The 10655-nt window shown below is 45.4% G+C and overlaps 1 protein-coding gene across 1 annotated transcript in view; it reads right to left on the reverse strand.

The window, feature by feature from the left end:
* The window catches only part of LARGE1 (LARGE xylosyl- and glucuronyltransferase 1), a 370873-nt gene extending 361859 nt beyond the window's left edge, over nt 1–9014 (reverse strand). Inside the window, exon 1 of the mRNA XM_074941326.1 lies at nt 8517–9014. The gene's annotated coding sequence lies outside the window, so the exon portion shown is untranslated. The remainder of the gene's footprint in view (nt 1–8516) is intronic.
* Nucleotides 9015–10655: the final 1641 nt, after the last annotated feature.

A 10655-nucleotide genomic window follows, 5' to 3' on the forward strand; every position in this document is an offset into this window, starting at 1 on the left:
TCAAACTCATCATTGTTCCACTTTTCCACTTCAATTAAAAAGAGTATTTAATTCAATGGCACATTTGATCTTGAAGAACCCAAACAAGTGCAGAAAATCTAATTTTTTTGAGATGAGCACAAATCCTTGCTCTCTTTCTACTAAAAATGTGTGGAAATGTCTTACATTTTATCGTAGAAGAATAGCAGTATTGCCAGCGCCAAGTATTTCAAAATTCATGAGTCAGGTTCCAAAAAATCATAAATGTTGGATCTGACTTTTGGTTATTGAGCCTTTAGAGTTCATGTTTTTAACCTGCTCGCTATAACCCTGAGGTCTAGGAACTTTAAAAAAAATAATAATAATAAAAGCTGAGATTCTCACATAACTACATGACTCCAAGAACTAGGGCTTTAAAAAAAACAAACAAACAAAAAAAAAACAGAAAATACTGCAGGAGTTGGCAACACTAGAGTGATCACTTTTCATTACTTACATCCATCCAATGACTTGTTTTCTCCCACTACCTTCAACTTCAGATATGTAGAGTCAGACAAATTCATACACTGATGTCTGGTAATTTCTTAACATTATTCATCCATTCGCAGTATTGATTAGCAGCAGTTTTTACTAAAGTAGAATGAGAAACAGCTATCAAGTGAATTCAGTAATGTGATGACTGAAAAAATGAGTCCTAGCCAGCTTTATATAAAACCATCTTACTGAGCTGCCCTGACCACCTTCCAGAAGTTTCTAGATTCTAGCAAACCAAACTTCACATTACAAGTTCAAAACTCCACCCATGCCCCTCTCTTCCACATCCAATGACAGTTTATTCCTCCCATTAGCCATGCGTCTTACTCCAATCACCAATGACTTTACCTATTCCTATCCCTCTCCAGGTTTCTAGACAGCTCCGTAACTTTCTTATTGCTTCCTAATGACCTAACAAGAGCCTTGATGTTCTCTTCATTTTGCTTTTAGCTTTTTAGAATAAAGTTTTCATTCACAGACTGAAATTACAGTAACGTGTCTAGTATTAAAAACATAACATGTGACATTCAACTAAAGATTTCAACAATGAAAAAACCACCCACACACACACTAACCCCGTCTCTCTCCAAAAGTTCACTGCCAAAAATGTCCCTGATTTTCACAATCTTGTTTCAGGGTGAACACTGCTCAACAACACCCTTTCCCCCAAATATAACCCTCCTTAACTTTCAAACTTCTCATTTTCATCAGTCTATTGAATCTAAAACTAATGGCATAAAACTGAAATGATTGTATTTTGAATATATAAGCACGTTCTGGGATAAAGGAACAGTTAAGTTGCAACTGAAAGTGACAGAGCTTGAACATTCCATTGGGAAGTGGTGAGTCATAAAACTTCTCTGGTTAGCAGAGGTGCCAGAGTATCTGTGTTTGCAGTTTATAAGCTTTCATTTAAAAAATAAATTAAATTTCTAGCACCTATGATTGAAAAAATAGGCTGATACAGTACCGTCTTTCTGAATTTACAGACCTACAGTTCTGGTGTCAGTACTGCTGCTCATGGCTTCTCCAAACAGTAGCGAAGTGAAACTGATATGACACTGGTTAGTTTCAGAGTTTTGCAAAACTGACCAGAGTCTTAATTGATGAAAGACTGGTTGGTTGATGCTTAGGAAAACTACAAGCAGGCAGGCATGGGAGCTATTCACACATAATAATACTTAACATAAAACCAATAAAGGGGAGAGGTGAGGGAATGGCAAGTAGCTTAGTTCCCTACCCTCAGCAGAAGACTTAAGGCCTGTGGAGGGGTAGAGTAACATAGAAAATCCTCCCCCAGCCTTCTCTCACCCCCATTCTACAACAGCCAAGAGGCTTGGCAAAGGATAGAGTGGTGTAACCCACCTACTGCACTCAGTTAGAAGGCCAGAGGTGTGAAGAAAAGAGCTCTTCTTTCCTTCCAAGAGCTAGAGAGGGACTTCAAGTTTATCAAAAGACCACTAGATCGAGATCGCTCATGAAGATGGAGCTCCTCCAGCAGAGTCAGGGACAGCACTCTGATGGGAATCCCAACATCCTCCCTCTTCCCAGCGTGTACAGTTTGCAGGGATTGTGCATATTCCAAAAGCCTCCAAGAAAAGAAATGATATTGCATTTTAAAAAAATAATGGCAATGCAGCTAACAAGAGGGTCCCCAAATATAGCTGGTGATGGCTCATTAATATATAAGTTGTAATACATGCCTAGCTGTCTGAACAAAAAAACGGAAAAAGGCCATATGCTGCCCTTGATTCATACACACAACTCCCATTGACATCAATAGGCGCTCTTCCTGTGGATGGAGATCAGCATACCTTACAAAGGCTTTGTAGTCAGGTTACAAGTCTCACCCCTCATTAGCCATCTGCTTTGCAAACACCAGGCAAAAAGGGTTCGGTCACAAAAATAGACAGTTCATATCAAGGCACAGAAAGGAATGCAGACAGACTGAGTGAAAAAATACTTCATTAAGGATCCAATTCTGCCAAGCACAATGCAATGATTCCCACTGAAGTCAACACGACTACTCCTTTGAATAAGGATTAGTCACATTAGTAAGAGTTTTGAGGACTGTGCCTCAGTTTACCTTGTACAGGAATCTATCAGTTCAGTAACAAATATACACAGATATATAGATACACATTTCAGCGTTCCCCTCTCCAAAATAATCTCTTTGGCAGAAATACTATATAGCCAATACAAAGCCTTACATTGGTCATTTTCTCCAGATCAGACACTAGTAGGAATTGATTACCTTAAGCTGCCTAAAGACATGCGTATATTCACCCAGTGTCCAGCAGGCTTATTTCCATCCATCTAAATGCAGTACCGTTTAATAGCACAGTGATGGTACAAGTCTACGGCCCTACAACAGACTATGACGATGAGCAAATTGAAGATTTTTTACAATCAGCTCCAAGATATCATTGATAAGGTACACAAGAAAGATATCCTGATTGTACAAGGAGATTGAAATGCTAAAGTGGGTACTGACGCACGGGCAGATTGGCGAGATTATTGTGGCCCTTTCTGTAATGCGGTAACCAATGAGAGAGGATTGAGACTTTTGGAGTTTGCCAGCTATAACAACCTGGCTCTTGCAAACACATTAGGAGCACATAAAGCATCCAGACGATCAACATGGCATGCACCTGATGGTCTACATCAACCAGATTGACTACATCATGGTGCAAAACCAATTTCGTTCTGGGATTAACAGAACTACAACAATGAGCTTCCTCGGTGCTGATATTGGAAGTGGTCACAACCTTGTGATGCTAAACTTTTGGCTGCGGCTAAGGAAAATCATCACGCCAAAGTTCACCAGAACCAGGTTTGACTTAGAAAGACTCAGAGACCAAATCATTGCAGTCATTCCAAGCAACGATTGGTGGAAAATTTGCCCCGCTGCTTTCTCTAGAGGAAGACGTTGAAACAATGACCAACAATTTCAGTGTTATAATGAATGAGGCAGCAATGGACATCCTTCGGAAACACCACAAATGAAGTACTACAAATGTGTGATATTATAAGAGAACTAAAAGACAAGAACAGTACTGAGGGAGCTGATAAATACAGAGCGATTGGCAGAAAGATCAAGAAAGGAATGAAGGTGGCCAAGGAGATAGGGATTGAAAAACAATGCTCTAAAATTGAAGAGTGTATCAATAATTAAAATAGCAAATGAGCCTTCCAGGTTGTAAAAGTTCCGACGAAGGAAAGATGGACCAAAGCTAATGCAATTCACGACAAAGAAGGGAACCATCTTACAGAGGAAAGGGACATCATCAATAGGTGGACAAACTACTGCTCTGATCTATACAACCACCAGACAAGTGGAGATCCTAGTGTCCTGGACAGCCAAGATTCAACAGAGGAGGATGGATGACTTTCCAATACTGCGTGAAGTGGAGACAGCTGTGAAATCACTCAAGAACAGAAAGGCTACAGGTATTGACAACATCCCAGCTGAACTGTTGAAATTCAGAGGAGAAATAGTAATAGATGGACTCAACAAGATCTGCAACAAGATCTGGCAGACTGGTGAGTGGCCATGCACGTGGATACAGTCACTAATCATCACTCTGCCAAAGAAAGGCAACCTGCAATTGTGTCAAAATTACCAGACTATAAGCTTAATTAGCCATCCCAGCGAAGTGATGCTGAAAGTCATATTGAACAGACTGAAGCCACAAGAGGAGAATATCACTGCTGAAGAACAGGCTGCCTTTCGTGCTGGAAGAAGTACCACAGAACAGATTTTCAACCTTCATGTCCTATGTGAGAAGTACTTACAATGCCAGCAGGACATCTTCCACGTCTTTGTTGACTTCAAGAAGGCGTTTGACAGAGTATGGCACGAAGCTCTCTGGGCAACCATGAAGAAGTACAATGTTAGTCATAAACTTATGCTTACCATTAAACAACTGTATGCCAAGGCCAGCAGTGCCGTTCTCGTCAATGGCACAATAGGAGGGGGGTTTCGCACCGCCGTTGGAGTCTGGCAAGGCTGCCTTCTTTCACCCACACTGTTCAACATCTATTTGGAGCGCATAATGATTGATGCCCTAGAAGATCACATATGCACAGTAGGCACTGGGGGGCGAACAATCTCAAATCTTCAGATCGCTGATGACATTAACATCCTGGCAGGCAGTGAAGATGAATTTGCCAACCTTGTGAAACAATTAGATGAAAACTCCGCAAAATACGGCATGGAAATCAGTGCAGAGAAAACCAAGCTGATGACAAACAAACATGATGGAATCAGCTCATATATCACTGTCAGTGGACAAGAGCTGGAGACAGGGAAACAGTTCAATATTTGGGGGCAATCATCACTGATGAAGGATCAAAGGCACAAATACTGGCAAGAACTGCACAAACAGCAGCAGTGGCGGCAAAGCTAAAGCCAATTTGGAGGAATAAGAACATCTCCCTGGAATCCAAATTGAAACTGCTGCCCGCACTGATCATCTCCATTTTTCTGTATGTGTGCGAGACATAGACCCTTATGGCAGAACTTAAATGGAAAAATACAGGTAGTAGAGATGAGATACTTCCATAAAATCCTGGGCATCTCCTACTTCGACCACATCACTAATGAAGAGGTCCACAACATCATCACCCAGTGCGCTGGGCCATATGAAGACCTCCTGATGAAGGAGAAGTGCAAGCTGAAGTGGTACTGCCATGTAACAAGATCATCTGGCCTATCCAAGATCATCCTCCAAGGGACAGTACAGGGGAAGAGAAGAAGAGGTAGACAGAAGAAGAGATGGACTGACAACATAAAAGAGTGAACAGGAATGGACTTTGCAGAGACTCAAGCACTGACACACAATCATCAGGGGTGGAGACAACTGATTGATTGCTCATCAATGATGGTGCCCCAACGACCAATGTGGTTATGGGAGTGATGATGATATTCACCATTGCTCTGTCTATACTGTGGTTTATTAGGGACCATACCTGGACTTTCAGGTAAATTCAACAGCTGGCACAGGCTATCAATATTACTCTTTATTCTCCTTCCAGCAAACTTGGTGCAAATGCCTCCAAAACCTGAAAGAATTACTGTCCTGTTGTATAATCGAAACCAAATCCAAACTGTCTTGGGCAAATGGAGCACAGAGCTGCCATACTCATATTAACTATTTTGTTAAATCTCTAACCACACACTGGTACCAAAATATCTACAAATTATGCTTCCTTCTTTAACTATCAGTTAAAGGGGGGTACTTACTAATGCACTACATCAGAAATGCAAAGCACAGCACAGACTCTGAGCATTAAATGTAGAGGGGACAAGGCACAGAAGGAAAGCTAACCTGTGCCACAGTGGGAGATTAAAAATACCAATCTAATTAGCCACCGGTGATTATGTAGCCATTGAGCAGTTTACATGCTTTGCAGGCCAGGGATTTTCCAATTTAGGATTTCCAGTCCCAGGGTGCCTGCGCAATGAGAATTTTTAAACCTGGATCTATCTATCTATATTTTTTCAGTCTTCAAAAGTCTAGTTCATAAGGCCATCTGCCCGACAGTGGATTTTTAACCTCATTTTTTCATTTTGGTATTGGCTAAAAGACTGGAGTAGAGTTCTTTATAAACTACACTTCAATAGTCTAGTTTCATTTGTAGCAGAAACCAGCATTTTTCTACTGGAGTTTAGTTTAAATATTTTTTCCGCTGTAAACTCACCACTTACATTTGCACATATTGATTTTCCTTTCAAGCGTAGGACCCTAATGGCGTTAGTGAGAGAGGGTTGGGGGTCTTCATGTGTATTCCTCTGTATTACATTAATTTTTGTGCTTCCACCATTGGAGAAAGAAAAAGCTAGTCCCCCTAGTGTACTGCTGCAGTAGGATCTTGAAAAATGTGTGTAGCAATGCACTGACTAAACTGTATATCCACATGTAGTAACAAAACTAGCTCTTTTTTTGTTTGTTTTTTAAAGCAGAGGACACATAGGCACTTAAAGAATCTACAGTGAAACTAGGCAACCTTTCAATTCATTTATCAATTGTTCTGCTGTTCCTCTTTATGTGCAAATGCAATAATAAATGTTGTACAAGAAAATTAATCTGTATCCAGAGGATTTCATTAAATAAAAAGCGTGGACCTGTTGGGAATTACCAACTCTGGTTTTAATACAGTATTTTGTTTCAGATTGTGTTCTAGCCCAATTCTTTCCCCCTTTTCAATGCACTAATCCAAGGCGAGCTGCAATATTTAGAGATATCTAACTTTACTGGTATTTCTCTCAAAGTCCACACCTTTTGAGATAGGAAAGTAATGGCATTTAGCCCTAGAAACACACTTTCCTCTAGCAATTTTAAATAGATGCTATACAAGCCAAGTTCTACACACAAAAGATAAGATCAGTACAGAAATCGTGTAAGAACTGTTCAGACTCCTTTTCAGGTTCATTAGTTAATTCTCACCAATGTGACAGTGTGTGACTGAAAAATAAGGCTCCATTTGCTTTTTGGCAATAACCCACCTCGAAAATAGAAGAAAGAAAGATGCTGCATTGGGGTGAAACTCCTAAGAAGTAAAGAAGATTGCTTGGCTTGATGCTGTAGCAGGGAGTGAACTTGCTTTCATACTAACCGAATCAGATGGTCTTGTGAGCATATAGCACAAAACAGGACTCTCTCCAAAAGCGCTTATAGAAGAGATTGTCAAACTTCAGGTTACCTCCACAGAGGCAGCCAATTGCTGTGTGTTCCCTAGGGAGTTCAGTTTAATGAATTAAATGACAATTCACAGACATGGGATAACAACAGAAATCTGTACAAGTGACACACCTAGCAAGGGGCTGTGTATGTGTGTGGGGGTGCATCCACCCCCATTATCAGAATGTTCCAACCAAAAACAGTCATTTAGCCCTGAATTAACAAGCATGATAGAATCTGTTCCCACAAAGGGTTCCTGTTTTGCTAGATTGTCTATCAGGAGTAAGTGACTAATAAATGTAGATAGATGGAAGTTGTTTAACCCCTATTGATCCTCCAGAAGAAGGGGACAAGGCTGATAATGAACCATTTTTTTTAAATTTAAACTTAATCAATTATATCAAACAAGCCAAAAAGATCTCTTCTTCAGGTGTTAAAGTGACCTTCCTGGACACAGGCATGTCTATTTTAAGCTATTTGATGGCACAGTAAAAAGACCTTGAATTATCTGCCTTGTCTAATACACTAAAGGCATGTTTTTTTCTCGTTCTCGCAGCCCCTACTTCCTATACAGTGAAATGCTGTATTGCGTGAGCCCCACTCAGTCTACCTGCTAGCCCCACAACCTGAAGTCTACTGTGCAAAGTAGTTGAGATGTAGAAAGTTCTTAGACATATGCTGAGCTATGGAGAAACTGACATACAACAGAAACGCTTCCTACACAGAAGTTTTACTCAAAGCCCACCTGCAACACCCTTCCCTCTCCTCCCAGCCCCTCTTCCCCAAAGTCTCTCACCTTTTTCGCCAACTCCACTAGCGGGCTCCTGTGACTTTAAGGAAAACCCTCCGTGCCAAAAGGCAGAAGCCCAACAGTACAACTGGCAACGGCCACCTTTCTGACTTTTATAAGTACCGGGCAAGACACGAGAAAGAGAGAAGAGAGGGGACAGCAAATGAAAATAGTCCCACCAGGAGTTGATGCAAGGAAACTCCTTGCTCGGGTCTTGGCCAGCGGACCTAAGCGCTAAGCCAGATAAGGGAACCTTTCTTCAGGTAAGGCAAAGGGAGGGGATCTGTGCCTGGAATGCGCTTTCCGAAAGGTATCCCGGTTTGAACATCTGGTCGGCCCCAGATTTGATGGGGATTAAAGTCCAGGATCGAAAACAATAACCCCCGCCCCGCGCGCGCCTTTGTTTGTCAGGCTTGCTTGAGAGGGGGGCGGGAGAGGTGGTGAGACACCCACGATTTCTTTCTATTTCTCTCCCCCTCCCCATTTACAAATCTCTAATGCAGCAGCAGCGACCCAGCCCAGCACCTTACCTCCTCGGCGCGGCTGCGGAGAAGCAGGAGGCTCCCGGTGGGATGGATGCCGGGCTCTCCCCGTGCACCTCGGGACGGGTGCGGACACAGGGGCAGGCAGGAAGCGGACACAACCCCCCGCTCCTGCCCCCAGCACAATGAAGCTTTTCCTCCTCTGCTGCGGGGAGGCAGGTCCCGTTCAGTCCCTGCAGCCCGGCGCTCCGGGAGGGTCTCTCCGGGCAAGGGAGGCGCCGGTTTCCCTGCTCTTCATGGGACGCAGGAGCAGCCTGGAGGGGGGTCCCCTCTCCCTCGGGATGCGGAGCCGACGGTTCCCTCCTCTCCTGCCTGCCCGGCTCTCTCCTCAGGGCCTGCCCGCTCGCTTCTCCATGCTGCCCTGGGATGCAGCCCGCCGCCCCCCTCGCCAGTCCCCGGCGGCGATGCGCGCTGTGCACAGGCCCTGCCCGGCGGCCAGCGGGACCCGGAGGCGGGGGCTCCGGTCCGGCCTCCTGCCCCCTCCCCGGGGCCTGCAGACACGCTCCGCGGGGAGAGGAGGCCCTGCCCCGGCCTGGGAGGCGGCGGGGAGTCCCGGGAAGGTCACGGGCGGCGAGGAGCCGGGCTGGGAAGGCTGCTCCGGCGCCGCTCCCGCGGCTGCCGGCCCGGCCTCAGCGGCTGCCGGGCGCGCCGCTCCGCCCGGGCTCGCTCAGTGCCTGCTCGCGCTGCCCGGCTGCGTCCCGCCGCGGCCAGGCTGCCCCCGCTGCCGCCCCTCCGCGGGTCCGGGGCCAGGCTGCCCCCTCTGGCGGTGCGGCTCCCGGGGCCAGGCTGCCCGCCGCCGCGCGCCCCGGGCTCAGCGGCAGCTGCAGAGACTGTGTGTCTGTGTCATGTCTGTGCAGCGGAGGGCTGAGAGCAGCCGGAGCCGAGGCGGGGCCAGCCCGCTGACACGCCGCCCAGTGACAGGCGGCGAGGGCCCAACCAGGAGCAGCCCCCTGCTGCAGCGTCCCTCCCCCTCCTCGGGAAGGGGCGGCTGCACCTGGGCTCGGGGTGCCCGGCGTTCGCGCGCACGCACCCCCCCTTGCCCCGCGCAGGCACTGGCTGGTGGAGGGCTCCCTCCTTTGCCCTCTGGAAAGTCCCCTTCTCGTCCCTGCAGGAAGCTAGTCCCAGCAGCCCCCGCCTGGGCTTCCCTCCCCACTCTGTGCAGGACAACGGGCTGTGAAGCACACGCTGGGCGTTGTTATAATATCTGGTACGCGAACCATTTCACCGGAGAGCGCGCGTTAAAACCAGCGAGCTGCTGCAAAGCCCCGAGTAGGACAGGGAAGCACTGTGGTAAGAGGGGGGAAGAAAGAGGAGCCACCAAGTAATCATCCTAAAGGATAAGAACTGAATAGGACTTACAGCGGCAAAGAGTATAGACTAACAGACGTACTGGAGCATATCGGTGTCTATTGGCACCCTATAGACTAACAGACGTATTGGAGCATAAGCTTTGGTGGGTGAATACCCACTTCCTCGGATGCATAAGCTTATGCTCCAATACGTCTGTTAGGCTATAAGGTGCCACAGGACTCTTTGCCGCTTTTACAGATCCAGACTAACACAGCTACCCCTTTGATGCAGGATTTACAGCGTTCAGCGATAAAGCCAGAGCCAACTCCTCTGTCTGCTGTGGTCCCGTTTCCTCACTCCTCCACTGACTCTGGGATTAATCCCATCCCATGCCCCACAGGTGCTGATTACATATTGTGTGTATGTTTCAGGGAAACCCAATAGCATCTAATATTTCTAATGCCATTAAAATGTCAACTTTTAGTGTAATAAAATAGTATCTAATTTCCTGGTGCCATTAACACATCAAAATGTAATATCACGTCTTTTAGCTGAAATGCGGCAGAATTTGTCTCTGGGATGTTTTGCTGCATTCTGGAAACGGCTGAGAACCAAGTGATAAAAGTGTGAGCTTTCTTTCTCTCCTTTCTCCCCACAGACATGGAACTACCATTTACACTTTATTTTTATTCGTTGCTTTCATTTCACTTCATTAATGGTTCTGTAGAATGGATTATGGTAATAAATTAGCGTGTTAAGAAGGGAGTGTATGATAAACTGTGGGGGAGAAGGGAGGATCTGAAATTGGCAAGGCAAAAGTATAATCAGAGCAGAAAC

Source organism: Natator depressus, chromosome 1 (genome assembly GCF_965152275.1).
Source record: "Natator depressus isolate rNatDep1 chromosome 1, rNatDep2.hap1, whole genome shotgun sequence".
In the NCBI taxonomy this organism is placed as follows: domain Eukaryota; kingdom Metazoa; phylum Chordata; order Testudines; family Cheloniidae; genus Natator; species Natator depressus.